The 15,368-nt window shown below is 36.0% G+C and overlaps 1 protein-coding gene across 1 annotated transcript in view; it reads left to right on the top strand.

Moving 5' to 3' along the window:
* Positions 1–3,986: 3,986 nt before the first annotated feature.
* Positions 3,987–15,368, top strand: part of LOC106139315 (adenylyl cyclase 78C) — an 82,400-nt gene continuing 71,018 nt past the window's right edge. The window contains exon 1 of the mRNA XM_013340739.2: positions 3,987–4,108. The gene's annotated coding sequence lies outside the window, so the exon portion shown is untranslated. The remainder of the gene's footprint in view (positions 4,109–15,368) is intronic.

Raw genomic sequence — 15,368 nt, 5'->3', positions numbered from 1 at the left:
GGAAAATTATAGTGTGTATAGCAGTATTCCAGCTACTTCTCTTCCCATGCAGATTGCAAAGTCAATCAAGGCGAGAGGTTTATAAAGTTGGGATACTTAGTTAATGCGATGGAGCAACCTGTCACTGTTTAAATCTCAATTCTAACATTAAGCCCTACAGCTGAACTTAGCTTTTCAGTCTTTTTGAGACTGTTGTCTTTGTCTACTCCGTAAGGGATGGAGCCAAGGCTTGATGGAGGGATAGTGTAGAAATCAGGTCGAAATCATCGTTTTATTTACCGTTGTCTATAATGTAAGGCAGGGCAGCCAAAATGGCGAAAAGGGCGCACCGGAGGGGTTTTAGTGGGTAGGCTGGCACATTAGATACCAGGGGTCCCACACTCTCCCGGGTGACGACCTGAGCGGCAGTCTGTAAAAAGGATTTCCCCTTTGGAGAAAAAAAAAGAGCAGCCAGAGCCTCTCGTGAAACTTTGCCATTCGGCTCGGTAAGTTTTCATCAGTTCAAAATATAATGCCGTGTGGTTCCCGGCACCAATACAAAAAGTACAGGACCACTCCATCTCTTTCCCATGGATGTCGTAAAAGGCGACTAAGGGATAGGCTTACAAACTTGGGATTTTTTTTTAAGCGATGGGCTAGCAACCTGTCACTATTTGGATCTCAATTCTATCATTAAGTCAAGCAGCTGAACGTGGCCGATCAGTCTTTTCAAGGCTGTTGGCTCTGTCTACCCCACAAGGGATATAGACGTGACCATATGTATGTATGTATGCAAAATATAATCAGGGACAAACAATGAAGAGAGAAAGGTGGATAGTAAGCAAAACACATAAGTATAAGAATATGTATGCACGTGCATACCATACGATTTCAGCCGTAAGCATGAAGGCTTGACGCAGATTACGAAGTTGCGAAAAAAATAATAGAACAAAATCTATTCTTGCCAAGAACATCGGTTGAGATTAAGCAGGCTCAACGAACGAATAAAATTACGTCCACTTTATTGTGTGTACAGTGGGATGTACGCAAAGCTATGTAGCTACTGCTATAAATTTCCTATACACATGGCTTAAACTTTGATCTCCATTGGGACGTCGTAAAATGAACGCTATGCCAACGACAAAGGCGGCAGATTGCTTTGATGTTAATTAGTTTTCGTTAAATACTTGTATATTGTGACAAATTACGTTTGATCCTGATGATGTGAATTTAATACCGTGTCACAGTTTCGGGCGTAATTTAAAACTAGGTGAGGTGTAGCTTTGTCGTACAAAATATTTAACACGTGATACTTAAGGATTGAATAAGTAGCTAACCCCTATGTAGGTACCTACGTACTTAGGGGAAACGGGAATACGAGTAGTCTTAATTTTACATTAACTATACTTGGACTCATGTAGGTAACGTAGATGTAATGAAAAATTAGGTTATAAAATAAACTTATGATTTAGATTTGGTCGTCTTTACTGGGGTGGTTAGGTATCCAACAACTTGTCAAAACCATACATTACAGAGCTTGTAATTTGTCTCAAATAGGCTTTGTTAGTAATCAATCTCAATCCAATACATAACAGCAAACCTTTACATACCCTTTGCATTTTTCTGTAGTTTCCTTCTGCCTACCTTTTGTCTACTTTGCTTCAACAATAAGAACATAGTTACACTCACGCTCATACTCAACATATATTAACTCCCTAGCACTGTTTATGAATGAAAATGTTATGTTACATCTTGCGCCAAATAAAGATTTTTCTTTCTTTCTTTCTTTCTTTCTAATCTTATTTACCCACGCAAAAATCTTGAAATTTTTAATATGATGCTCTAGAGCACATAAAATTATAGGTAGTCATTCATATCTGAACATCTGTATTAGGCAGGTATATATTTAGTATCTAGTATAATCGGGTGTGTAATGTGGAAGTACAATTTCTGTATTTCCTTCCGTACTGATAACACATTCAATTGCTTGGAACGTCACAAAATTATCATTTCCTCACATCGAGAGCCGCGATGTTAGAAAATGATAATTTTGTAAGAAGCGCGTCGGTCAACATTCAAACTGATGCACGTAAATTAAGTTAAAGACTCATTCACATGGCCCCAGTGATATTATTACAAGGTCAATTTGAACATACCTATGAGAACCACCCTACCAACTACGATACGAACCACAGACACGAACTTTTTGAATACCTACCTAGCACTTTCATCCTTGTGTTGAGTATTCATCGGTTGTAACCTCCACCTGCTATGCTTCAAGGCACAGGGTTCCTTTCCGATATTTCTGTCACCACTTTTGTGTGTGCAAAGTGAGAATTACGATGGAAGGACCTTCGTCAATCTCACTCTTCAATCCGTTGGCTCGCATATCGTCTTCCAATATCAACATTAATCCATTACGCTTGCACGGTTCTGCCACATTAATTCATGCCACGTGCGTGTGGGTTAATCCCCAAGCGTGTGAAAAGAAAAAAATCACCCCAAAGTTTCCAATTAGTCAAGTTGTGGCTAGACGTGGCGTCTGTTCACACTCCACTGTTATGTATTAATTACTTTTTACAGTAATTACTCCGTCCCTTCCGTAGTTTACAAATGTGAGTGTTATTTTTCACGGACTTAAGGCCCGTGAGACAAGGGGCTGGTCTAGTTTTTAACGTACTTATTTGGTTGATTTATATAAGTATGATTTTTACCTATGATTTTAAATTCTGTTTGTACTACCTGTGCCAACTTTTTTAAATTAGGTTCTAATAAATAGTTAATCTTCCGTAATTTCATTAGTTTTATTTTGCTTTTTTTTATTTTCCGACAAATTTTGTTTAAATAACTATGTTCACTTTGTTCTATGTTCATATATATGTACTATGTTCCTTAACACAGTATTTTTACCTACAAACAGTATGTAGTCATTTATATAATCCTAACCCAGGCATGTAATATGTATTTAATGTAGATCAAACAATTACATAGGTACTTTTTGAATATTTTTCCTGGAAAAGGTAATAGTTACATAAGTACCATAGAAAATTGTTGTGATTGTTCACCAGGGCAGGTAAAGTTAGTAGGTACAATAACCGTTATATTTATCTAATGTAATGTGTATGTAATCTCCGCTTTTATCGTGATTGATACGATAAAATATTATTGATTTGAATGGATTAACAACAGTGTGTGTATGTAGCGAAGTCCGACCACGCGAACTGGCACACATTGATTTTTATTTCCAGCTTTCTCGCTTTCATGACTTGTCGATTACAAAAATTTGCTTACGATGTCACGCATGTCTCTTGCCTTGTTACCAGATTGTTTAAAAAGCATCGATTTTCGGGTTCGTCAAGAATAGAGTCCCCTTAAGGTATCTATCTTTTCATCGCAGTTATTGTTTGATTTTAGATAATAACGCATGGCCTAACTAGCTGTATCCAGAGATTTGAAATTTGTCATGTCGATAGCTTCCTTGAATGTCCCGAAATATACCTTAGTCGCCTTTTACGGCATCCATGGCAAAGAGATCCGAGTATCCCTAACCATTCAAATGTGCCTCGCGAAAACCTCACGGTAGTAGGTAATATGTAGAAGTTATGTTTTGATTTATTTTAAGTCCGTGATTTCCTGGAAATTTCTGCGGAAATATCAGGAAATTCTCTCTTATTGCACTCTAAGATAGCAGCAATCAAGTAGCCCTGCATGCTACATTTCAAATATCTACACCCAGCGGTTTGATCTCTGCGTTGTCTGTCAGTCAGCTCAGTAATCCAGGAGTTTTATATATCTGTATAATTAGATAAAATATTAAACAACTAAACAAAAACTTACAAATAAACTGCTCTAAAGGAAAACTGTACAAATGACATCATGTGCCGTACAAAATGTCCCACACAAGCCAGTACCGCGCTGCCGGCAAATCGTTCTGCATGTCGTACTGGCTTCTACTTTCCGCGAGGTGTATCCGAACGTACATGTTAAAACTTTATTTAAAATGTTCACCAGTTTTATAGGACCTTTATAAACAAATTCGAATGCAAAATTGATAGGATAGGAAGTGCTAAAGAGTCTTGACCGATTTTTGCGAATTATTATTGTGTTTGGTTTATCCTCGGTACTTGTGGTAAGTATTTACTTAGGTAACTATTTGTGTGGTTCATCTATATGGCTTAAAGTAGGTTATTGTGTTATGAAATGTCTGAGATTTTGATAGGTAAATTTATTAATTGTAATTCAGTCAAGAAATTTAAAAGATTAGAAATTAGAATCCAGACGCGCCCGAAATAAAACTATGTAACTTAAAACATTTTCCATGAAGAATTATATACCAGGCTTATGTAAGTCAATTTATAATACTGCGACAGTTTACCTGATATTAACATATTTGGTGCTCTGCCAGGTATGATCGTCGCCGGTGAAATGTAAGGTGTGCTGTTTATATTTTACGTCCCTGTCTTGTAATAGGCAATGAATATAAATTATATGGCATCAACGTATCGTTAAGTAGGTAGGTAACGTAAAGTTTAGCACTCGTACTAAATAAGTACCAAAAGATTCCGTTCTCTTTGTGTTTGTCTGTTATGTTTTCACGATTAGGTACGAAGGTATACTCGGAACCTGTCACTATTTGAATCTCAATTCTATCTTTAAGCCAAATAGCTGAACGTGGCCATTCAGTCTTTTCAAGACTGTTGGCTCTGTCTACCCCGCAAGGGGACGTGACCATATGTATGTACATATGTAAACTCGGACACCGCGGTACGTAGTTCTTTTGTGTGTAATGGTAGTTAAAGTCCCGTAATCATTTGAAGTGGATAAGGTAAGAGCTATATGAGGAAGAAAGTTCTTTAGGCTATTAATTAATTGGCAGATAGGTACTTAACATTTAAGAGATAACCACCTGATGGCACTCTCGCGACCAAAAACGGCGTAACATATGTCTTCCGAAAAGGGAATATTTTTGTAAATAAGTACTTAAGATATTGGTACAGTACTACGTATTTTCACTTGCCACGATCCTGCAAACTTCTTACGCTTCATCAAGTATCATTACTCCTTTTTTGTTTGTACCTACGTTCCCTCATATATATATATATATATATATATATATATATATATATATATATATATATATATATATATATATATATATATATATACAAACATATACTTAAAAGTTTGCGCCTTATCTTACAAAAATACTATACAATGACGTCTTTATTCTTTAGGGGGTAGACAGGGCCAACAGAGTCCAAAGTCACTTTTTCCTCTTTATTGTGCATAAAATTCTGCTGACGTAGTTTCTTAGTTGGTCATTAGCCGTCTTGTTTCTATCCACTTAGCCAGCGAGTCGTGTGCTGATAACATCTCAATGCCAACCTTTCATATTACAACATATACCTACAACATATATACATACATACATCACGTCTATATTCCTTGCGGGGCAGACAGAGCTGGCAATGTTGAAAAGACTGAAAGGCTACGTTCAGCTTTTTGACTTGTTGACCGGTTGCTTGCCCATTGCCCAAAAGAAGAATCCCACAGTCGCCTTTTACGACATCCATGGGAACGAGATGGAGTGGTCCTTTTCTTTATTTAATTGGTGACGGGAACCACACGGCACCTTTTAAATTAAATTTTATATATGGAATGTTCTGTGTGACGATGATAATGCTAAATAAATATCGCAGAAAATGAGCCAGTTAAAAAAATTCTACACGATCTTTAATTAATGCTATCAAAATCTAAACTTTTGGGACTGACTGATGGATGATCGATGTCTCCAACAAGCAAACTCATCGCGAGCTGAACAGTGTGCCGCCCACGTAATGCGTGTAGTATCCGCTATCGTTATCAGTGATAACGTGACGACTATGAAAGCTTTGTATGTATGACGCTACGTAAACAACATGATAAGGATGGTTTCACATTTGTTTTAAAAGCAGAACAACATTGTTAGAAAGTATTAGTTTGTATATACATACATATAGTCAATGTCTCGTCTTAATCCCTTACGGTTAGACAGAGCCAACGGTCTCGCAAAAACTGAAAGGTTACGTTCTACTATAAGTGGGATTACATATATTTAAAAAAACAACATTGTAAGAGAATATAACTTTGTTCATAGCTACATACATATAATCACGTCTTTATCTCTTACGGGGTAGACAAGGCCAATGGTATCGCAAAGACTAAAAGGGCACGTTCAGCTATAACTTAATGATAGAATTGAGATATACATAGTGACAGGTTGTTAAACTACTTGTGATTCTTCTTTTAGGTCATAACCTAAAAGAAGAATCACAAGTATATAATATACATACATATGGTCACGTCTATAACCCTTGCGGGCAGACAGAGCTAGCAGTCTTGAAAGGCTGACAGACCACGTTCAGATGTAAGGTTTAATAATAAAATTGAGATTCAAATAGTTGCACGTTGCTAGCCCATCGCCTGAAGAAGAATCCCAAGTTTGTAATAAATTTATTTCCTTTTACTTGGCAACTTTGCTTACTCGCGTTTAACATAAACTTTTAAACTATATGTTGAAGTCATATTAGCATAGAAATGGGACGTAACCCTAGAGGATTGGAGGGCTGAAGTCAAAGGGATATACTTAAACTATGTTACAGTTTTAAATTTACATTTAGACGAGAGAAAAATCCTGTATGGTCTCGGTCTTCCACATGTCTGAAATAACATGTTAGGAGCATGTTTATTCAGAAGACAACATAGGTAACCTTAATCCATATATCCATCCATACATATATTGAAATTGTAGCTGAAATAAATAAAAAATGTTTTAATTTGTGCCATTTAGAAAGATAGAACAAACACTTTATTGCACCATAAGAGTGAAACTTACAAAAAATTACGAATGAAAGATGGTACAAAGGCGGACTTATCGCTAATGTAATCTCTTCCAGTCAACCATTGGGTGGAAGGAAACCAAACAGGAGATTGGCGTTGGCGCAGAGCAAGATAAATAATTATATACGTACATAGATATAATCACGTCTATATCCCTTGGTAGACAGAGCCAACAGTCTTGAAAAGACTGAAAGGCCACGTTCAGCTATTTGGCTTGACGATAGAATTGAGATTCAAGTAGTGACAGGTTGCTAGCCCATCGTTTAAAAAAATAATCTCAAAATAAATAATTACATACATAGTATTAAATTGTACTTGGGTGTAAACATAATAAAATGATAGGTGAGAAAAAGGTATTACTTCACCAACTCTTTTACGGAACTTTAATAGGGTAAAAAAATTACAGAGACTGCTTAATTTTTTATGACCGTGTATTCCTCGATTGCATTTTCAACTGTAATTTTGTAAACTTTGAAAAAGTGTTTTTAGACAAAAAAACTAAGTGACACCTTTCATCACCTTTGATTGCTTTGAAATTAGTAAACCTGCCAACGTTTTAGTTGGTAGTCTTTGCCTACCCCTGTGGGGATGATGCGTGATCATGTAAGTATGTATGCTGCGGTCGGCCGACTGCCTGATACCAACTGCCATGGGAATTTTAAAGTAAGTTTCCTTGTTTTACTCGTATGGGTTATGGAAAATATATATATATAGTAACTCAACGTTACTATATACATATATATATGTATATACTTATAACGTTCCTTCTTGTTTAGTTTCCGTACATATAACTCATCTGATTGCAGGTAAAACACAAACAAAATCGGTCTAGTAGGCTATTTAAAACAAATATATAGGACCAATTCTGACGCCATTTCAGAGAAAAAGCAATCTTAGATACCTATCACTAAAATGAGGCTCACGCTAAAAATATTAAAAGTAATAATACTTACAATTAGAGAAGTGTCACAGCCACAGAGCACAGCTGTGTTCTTGCTCTGTGGCCGCTGCAAACACAAACAAGATGGCCCAGCATCTCGTCACGAGGAAGTAATGTCCTTAATTGCTCATTACTCATTAATTACACAGCTACAGTTACCTTTGCTCCCAGTAATTCGAATGCAGCTGTCTTTCGTCACTCGCCCGACTGTGAAGATGTGTAATTTTATCATTTTACCTACGAGCTGTGCCCGCGACTTCGTATATAGATTTCTTCTTCTTCTTCCCGGCTTCAGTCTCGGTTGCATTTAACCATAGATCCTTGATTGGGTGAATCCTGGTTTTACACAAAGCAGCTTCCACCTGATATAAAATCGATTAGGGCTTTAGTCCCAGTTGCATCTTCACCACCCTGGTGTGAAGCCTGGGGTATGCCTTAGACCATGGATCCTGGATTGGGTGAGTCAGGTTTCTACACGAAGCGACTCCCATCTGACCTCCGCAGAGGAACCTAACCCGTATTGGAAATCGATCATGGTTACACTTCCCTTAATGTGCAGGCAGCATTGGTTAGTATTCAAACTAGTGTACATAACTATGAAAATAGTGAATTTTATCATTTAACGCACATCATAAATTAGGGGAAAGAGACGAAGACCAAGAATGAAATTTTTTGATCAAATAAATAAAATAATAAGTAAACGTATCAAAAAAATAAACAACAAATAAAAAAAAATCGCTGAGAAAATAGATTAATGGATGACGCTACACTCCACTTCACCGACAAGACTTAGCTCTTAAAGACGAAGATGATATTTAACACGCCTCTTTCCCGGAAAGATCATATCTTCCCGCAAAAAATTGCCCCCATGACAACGACATTATGCTCCTATATATGTTATTTTGTGTGACATAAATAAATAAATGACAATGAGCTTCGTGCGAAAGTTAATGGAAGATAATTGAATAAATAACTCATTTAGCTGGGAGCAAACATAATCCAAGTAACTTGTCCCATAGGTATACATTTATTTGCAGTATTACTAAACAGTATTTAGTAGACAGAGTTAACATTCTTGAAAAGACTGAAAGGCCACCTTCAGCTGTATGACAAAATGATGGAATTGAGGTTCAAATAGTGACAGGTTGCAAGCCCATCGCCTATTTCTATTTCGAATAATAAAGTCTTTGGAAATTAATTATTTAAATAAAAGTGAGAACTGTGTCGAAATAATTTAAGTGGTTTAAAATATTAAAAAAAACATTAGAACAGAACTAAGTACTTTTCTGTATCTGTGCATATTTTTTTTGCTTTTTTTCTTTTCCTTTTCTAGGTAAAGTGTCCCACTTTCTACTTAATACTTAGCTGAAACCGATATGACTGAAAAAATCGTTTCACAAAGCGTCCTTTTCAAGTAACTTACTTTCAAAGGAATCTGGATTAACGACTTATCCATAATAGATATTCGAGTTGGCGAGTAGACTCGATGGTTATACAAAATTCTTATATTGATCACCTCGAGGATCGGGCTCAGCGTACCGTGAGCGGATTTCGCCAATTTTTCCAATCCCTGCTCGCATCCAACAAATATTTACGGTTGGAATGACACAGCCAGGTAAAATATAAGATACCTATATATTTTTTTGTGCCGTGTGGTTCCCGGCACCAATAGAAAAAAAAAGAATAGGACTACTCCATATCATTCCCGTGGATGTCGTAAACGGCGATTAAGGAATAGGCTTATAATCTTGGGATTTCTCTTTTAGGCGATGGACTAGCAACCCCACATAGAATTGAGATTCATATAAATTCATGTGACACTTTCACAAACAGCTGAACGTGTCCTATCATTCTTTACAAGATAGTTGGCTCGGTCTACCCCGCAAGGGATATAGACGTGATTATATGTATGTATATATACTATTTTTTTTGGGAGAATTATAAGAAAATTGTGTACAATGCTGGTTAGGAGTGAATGAAAACCAGAATGTGTCGGCCAGATCTCTTCCCGTGCGGATCATGTTGTCACGTGTATCATTTATTAAATTACATATGACAAGTAATTATTATAAAGTCCATTATGAATTCAAGTTAAAACTTAAACTGCTTTATAAAAAAGGAAGAAAAAAGATGATTACAAACTAACATTTAATTTACAAATTGTACAGTTGATGCAATGCAGGGAGCATTGCATCAACTTGCGGGAGTGTGCCCAGAAGGCTGGCATTGCCATTTTGTATGGCAATTATTATTTGAATTTATTAATCAAAGAACTTATTATCTATCCATAAACTAATATTTTTTTTATAACTATAAGCAGGTGCACTCGTTAGTACAAAAATGTACAATTTACTTTGAAAAGAATATAGTGTTTTCCTCATATACTGTTACCTACTTGAATTAATTTGTTTTTTGTTTGTTTGTTTAGATTATCAATTTGGGAAAACTTCCCTTAGGCACGATATTTAATAAATAACTAATTAAGATAATCGTATTTGGCTGTCTTGTAAAAACAACAAGAGAACGCTTTTTATTTAAGAATTTCAAGAAGCACCTTATCTTTAGAATGAAATTAAACTAGTCATATATTATTCTTAATTCTGAGCATAAAATATAATACAAGACAAATAAAACTAATACATTACGAAAGAATATTTTTTACGACGACAATAAACTGCGGAAACCTGCACATTCAGGCAATTGGATGTTTAACCATGATAAAAACGGGTTAAGGTTCCCCTGCAAAGGTTGCGGAGGTTAGATGGGAGTCGCTTCGTGTAAAAACCTGACTCACCCAATGCATGGTCAAGAGCATACCCCGGGACCTTACAGCCAGGAGGAAGAAGAAGAATGCACGAATAATTGTTAATTATTTATCTCGAATCACATTATTTTTACTTAAAACTCACCAGACAAAACTGCGGGCAACAGCTAGTATAACAAATAACTATCAATTCCCAGGATTATATCTGCGGACGAACTGATTGAAATACAGTGTGATAAACTTAAGTGATTTGTATACTTCGCTCTCCAACGCATCCACTTAATAAAGAGTAATGTATTTGGCCAAGGGTGACCTCATTGGTCGTGAGGATATTGATATAATATATATATAACGATACACTCTCTATACTTTTAAAAAGTGCGTACATATAAATGATCGTCGTCGTATACGCACTTGAGAATAGGAACACTCCATCTATTTCACATAGATGTCTTAAAAGGCGACTAAGGGAATTGGCACATTCATCTTGTGCAGCTTTTATCATGGTCAAATTAAAGTCAGATTTCACTGTAACCGTTACGTAGGTCAAACGGAGTCGTGTAAAAACCTGACTTACTAATCGCCAACAAGAAGAGTCCCACGTTTATTAGCCTATCCCTTAGTTGCCTTTTAAGACATCCATGGGAAAGATATCGATTGGTCCTATTCTTTTTTCTATAGATGCCGGGAACCACACGGCACTTTAAATCCAATATTGAAATACGCGATTCATTGTCAATATGCGCTTATACGACCTTTGTTTGGTCAATCTTGGCTTGGACATACATATTGGATTTCGTAATTTCTTATCACGTGCTTATTAGTGCCGTGTGGTTCCCGGCACCAATACAAAAAAGAATTGAACCACTCCATCTCTTTCCCATGGATGTCGTAAAAGGCGACTAAGGGATAGGCTTACAAACTTGGGATTCTTTTTTAGGCGATGGGTTAGCAACCGCTAGCTATTCACTATTTGAATTTCAATTCTATCATTAAGCCAAACAGCTGAACGTGGCCTATCATCCTTTTCAAGACTGTTGGCTCTGTCTACCCCACAAGGGATATATACCTGACCATATGTTTGTATGTGTATGTATGTAATTTCTTATTACTACTTTTAATTATGCCTTGTTTGGACTTAAATTAAGTTTGATCAGTCCTAAATACTGGGGTCATTAGGACAGAAGTTAATGTGGCACAAAACCACGCACCCTTCTGCATCGTAACTCATTCGGCGAAGTTCTTACGAGTACATAAATTGTATCTACACCGATACATTTCCATTTCGTTATCCATTACATCTTTATATACGTCTCCTTTGTAAAGTTGATGGGACAAAACAAGCATTGGAAGTATTTTTTTTTGCTTACGCTCGGCTACTAAAAATGCTACATAAAATCGTCGTACAGGGTTATTCGAAAGGGCTTGTTTTGCGCATGCTGGATTGGGTTCGGTAAACTCATTACAAGAATTATCATGACCATGGGTGAGTAATTCTATTATAGCTAGCTGCAGACAGACTTTTCGGGTTTGATTCCCGGTCAGTCTAGCTAAGTAAGCTAGCATTATTAACAGAGTCTGTTAATAATGCTAGCTTGTTAATAATAATAATGCTAGTCTGTTAATAATTGTCTCGGAAAAAAAGCTAGCATTATTAACAGAGTCTGTTAATAATGCTAGCTTTTTTTCCGAGACATATGTGTAAAATGTATGTGTGTAATTTTTTTCCCCGGAAAGTTCCCTCCCTTAAGCAAGGAAGGCTTATTTCCTTAATTTTCTTTTTTTGAACGTAAACTTATTTCGAACAAAGCTTTGATATTTTATATGAATTTATATTTAGATGAAAGTCAAAAAGACCTAGATCAATTTGTAAAAAATCTCGGACTGACCGGGAATCAAACCCGAAACCTCAAAAAAGCCAGTCCATTACCACTGGGCCACAGAGGCTTACAAGTCGTACTGTAAACACTGTTTTTACAGCAATTTACACTACTTTTAATAATAAAAATTTTGTTGTTCATACGTACCCCCGCACGGTAGACAGAGCCAACAGTCTTGAAAAGACTGATAGGCCACTCTTTGGCTTAATGATAAAATTGAGATTCAAATATTGAAATATTCAGGTAGCCTTTCGCCTAGAAGATGAATCCCATGTTCATAATACCTTTAACTTAGTCGCCTTTTACGACATCCATGGAAAAGAGATGGAGTGGTCCTATCATTTATTCTATTGGTGCCGGGAACCACGCGGCACAGATAGACAAATGTTAATGTACATTGTGAAAAAAAAACTTAAAAAAAAACTAACAAAACGATAAAAAGTCGACCGTAATTACACACAAGAGGATAGCAGTTTTATTACTCGATTACTTAAACGGATAACTATTTTCGTGTGGCCATTTTTACCGGCCCAAATTGGACTTGATGAATTTAACGTTACGAGTTATGTCGACTATAACGTTAGCAAATGATCTTGAACATGTAAATTATATTAGATTAGTCCAATGGTAAGTTGAACAGGTTGGTTTATAAAATCGTAGTGTTTTGTTGAAAAGTAGTAAGGTCAAGGGTTCATATTTATGAAGCTTGATGATATATGTATATGTCTTATCTATTTTCTCTTTTGGTTATTCTAAAGGAAAACGCGACTAAGGCTATCCCTTATAAACTTCGGATTCTTCTATAAGGCGTTCAGCTAGCAACCTGTCACAGATTCAGATTCAGATTCAGATTTATTTATTGCAAGTCACAAGTTATAAGTTGTTAAATAAATAGTAGGTACAAGTGACGCCCTGCAAGGGCACTGCAAACATGAGGGCAACTAGTTGCCACATTACTTACAAATTAAATTTGATTTACAGATTTTCGCTTTATTTGTAATAAAGAAATCAAAGTGAATTGGTAGGGAATTTATCGTCGAAAAATTCAGAAATATCATAATAACATTTACCTACGAGTAGATTTTTAAGATCTTTCGCAAATATAGGGATTTTTTTAATATTTTTTATATAATTCGGGATATGGTTATATATTTTTATAGCCATATGATGAGGGCTGGAAGAAACAAGTTAACACTATTTGAATCCGAATTCTTTATCATTATGCATAACCGCTGAACGTGGCCTATCTTAGTAGTCTTTCAAGAAAATTGGCTCTGTCTATCCCGCAAGGGATGTAGACGTGATTATATAAATTAATGATTGAATGAATTCTATCTTCAAGACCAGTTGAAAAGTTACACCGTAACATTGCATTGTTCGGGTTCAATTCCCGACTGGTCGTACTTTGTAATTAAAGATAAATAACTATCCTGATGGCCTTCCCCCCACACAAGACATACCTACGATCCAACGACCACTTTACCACGACCTGCCCTCACCTTCACCGTTCAAGGAAACGATGTGGAACCGATGGGTCTTTTAAGTTTGGCGCAGGACACTTAGGTCTTTTTTACGGTAATGTGCCGACGGAACGGTTCGGTTACGTTTTAATCATTCCGGGACCGGTTTCGGACCTGTTCAAATTAGGGAAGAAGTGTTTTTTAAATAAGACCAACTAAAAGGACTTCGGTTTATTTGTACACCAAAACTTTAAATTATCTCAAAAATATAAAATTTTTATGTCTCAAGCTTGTTTTGCCTTGCGCAAAAAGTATTGTTACCGTGCTAGTTTGGTGGCAATGAAAACACAAAGAGTGTTCCGGCTGGTTCTCATCAGACACAGGCATCATCATCATCATCAATATCAGGCGATAGGCTAGCAACCTGTCACTATTTCAATATTATTCCATCATTAAGCTATCCAACTGAACGTTTCAGCCTTATCGAGATAACAGAACAATCTTGATAAAAAAATGATGTATGTATTTACATATGTTATGAAAAGCTTTGTTAAGAAATTCTTTTAGCAATCACTCACACCTTAATTCTATCATAAGCCGTTTTTGAAGGTGCTACGATGCCTCTACGACGTAGACTCTAGTAATTCGTAGCTTGCTACGACTGGCGTAGCGTAGCACCTGGGAGATGTACTCGTAGATATGTACGCAGGTTAGTTTATATTTTTGGAAACCTTTCGAAGTAGATCGCTTTAAAAATAATAAAAAGAACATTTTATTTTAAATGGAAAATAGTTATATATAATCAGTTTAACAACAAAGATTTTATTAAATTATTGGACTATTTGCATTTCTTACAAACCCAAAAGGCAGAGCATTGTCACAATATAATGGATGGATGGCTTAAAAATATAAAGATAATCTTCAATAAGAAAGTCAAATATTTTTAGGCATTTCGTAAATATCACAAAAGAGAAGCAAAATTGATTCCTGATATTTTATTGGATACTGTTATATGTACCTAATATGATTTTTGTCTGAAATTTTATAGTTCGATTAAAAATAAAACAGCATCGCATTCCCAAATAATCGTTTTCACATATAAAGTAACAACACGTTAAAAATACACTTTAATAGCTCCAAACCTTTTAGTGAAAGCAATTTCATCGAGAGAGCGAAAAGTGCAGTTATTCTATCCATGTTTGTTCTTAACATGAAAATGGTTAAGGTAGCATGTTAAGTTTTTCTTATCTATGTATTTTTTTTTATTAATAAATAAAAGCTCTATTTGCCGTGTGGTTCCCGGCACCAATAAAAAATAATAGGATTATGCCATCTATATCCCATGTATGTCGTAAAAGGCGACTATGGGATAGGCTTATAAACTTGAGTTTTTTTTTTAGGCGATGGGCAAGCAACCTGTCACTATTTGTATCTTAACTATATCGTTAAGGCAAATAGCTACCCCG

Source organism: Amyelois transitella, chromosome 4 (genome assembly GCF_032362555.1).
Source record: "Amyelois transitella isolate CPQ chromosome 4, ilAmyTran1.1, whole genome shotgun sequence".
NCBI lineage: Eukaryota > Metazoa > Arthropoda > Insecta > Lepidoptera > Pyralidae > Amyelois > Amyelois transitella.
The sequence above is the reverse complement of the archived record's forward strand: the minus strand, read 5'-3'. Positions and strand labels throughout refer to the sequence as shown.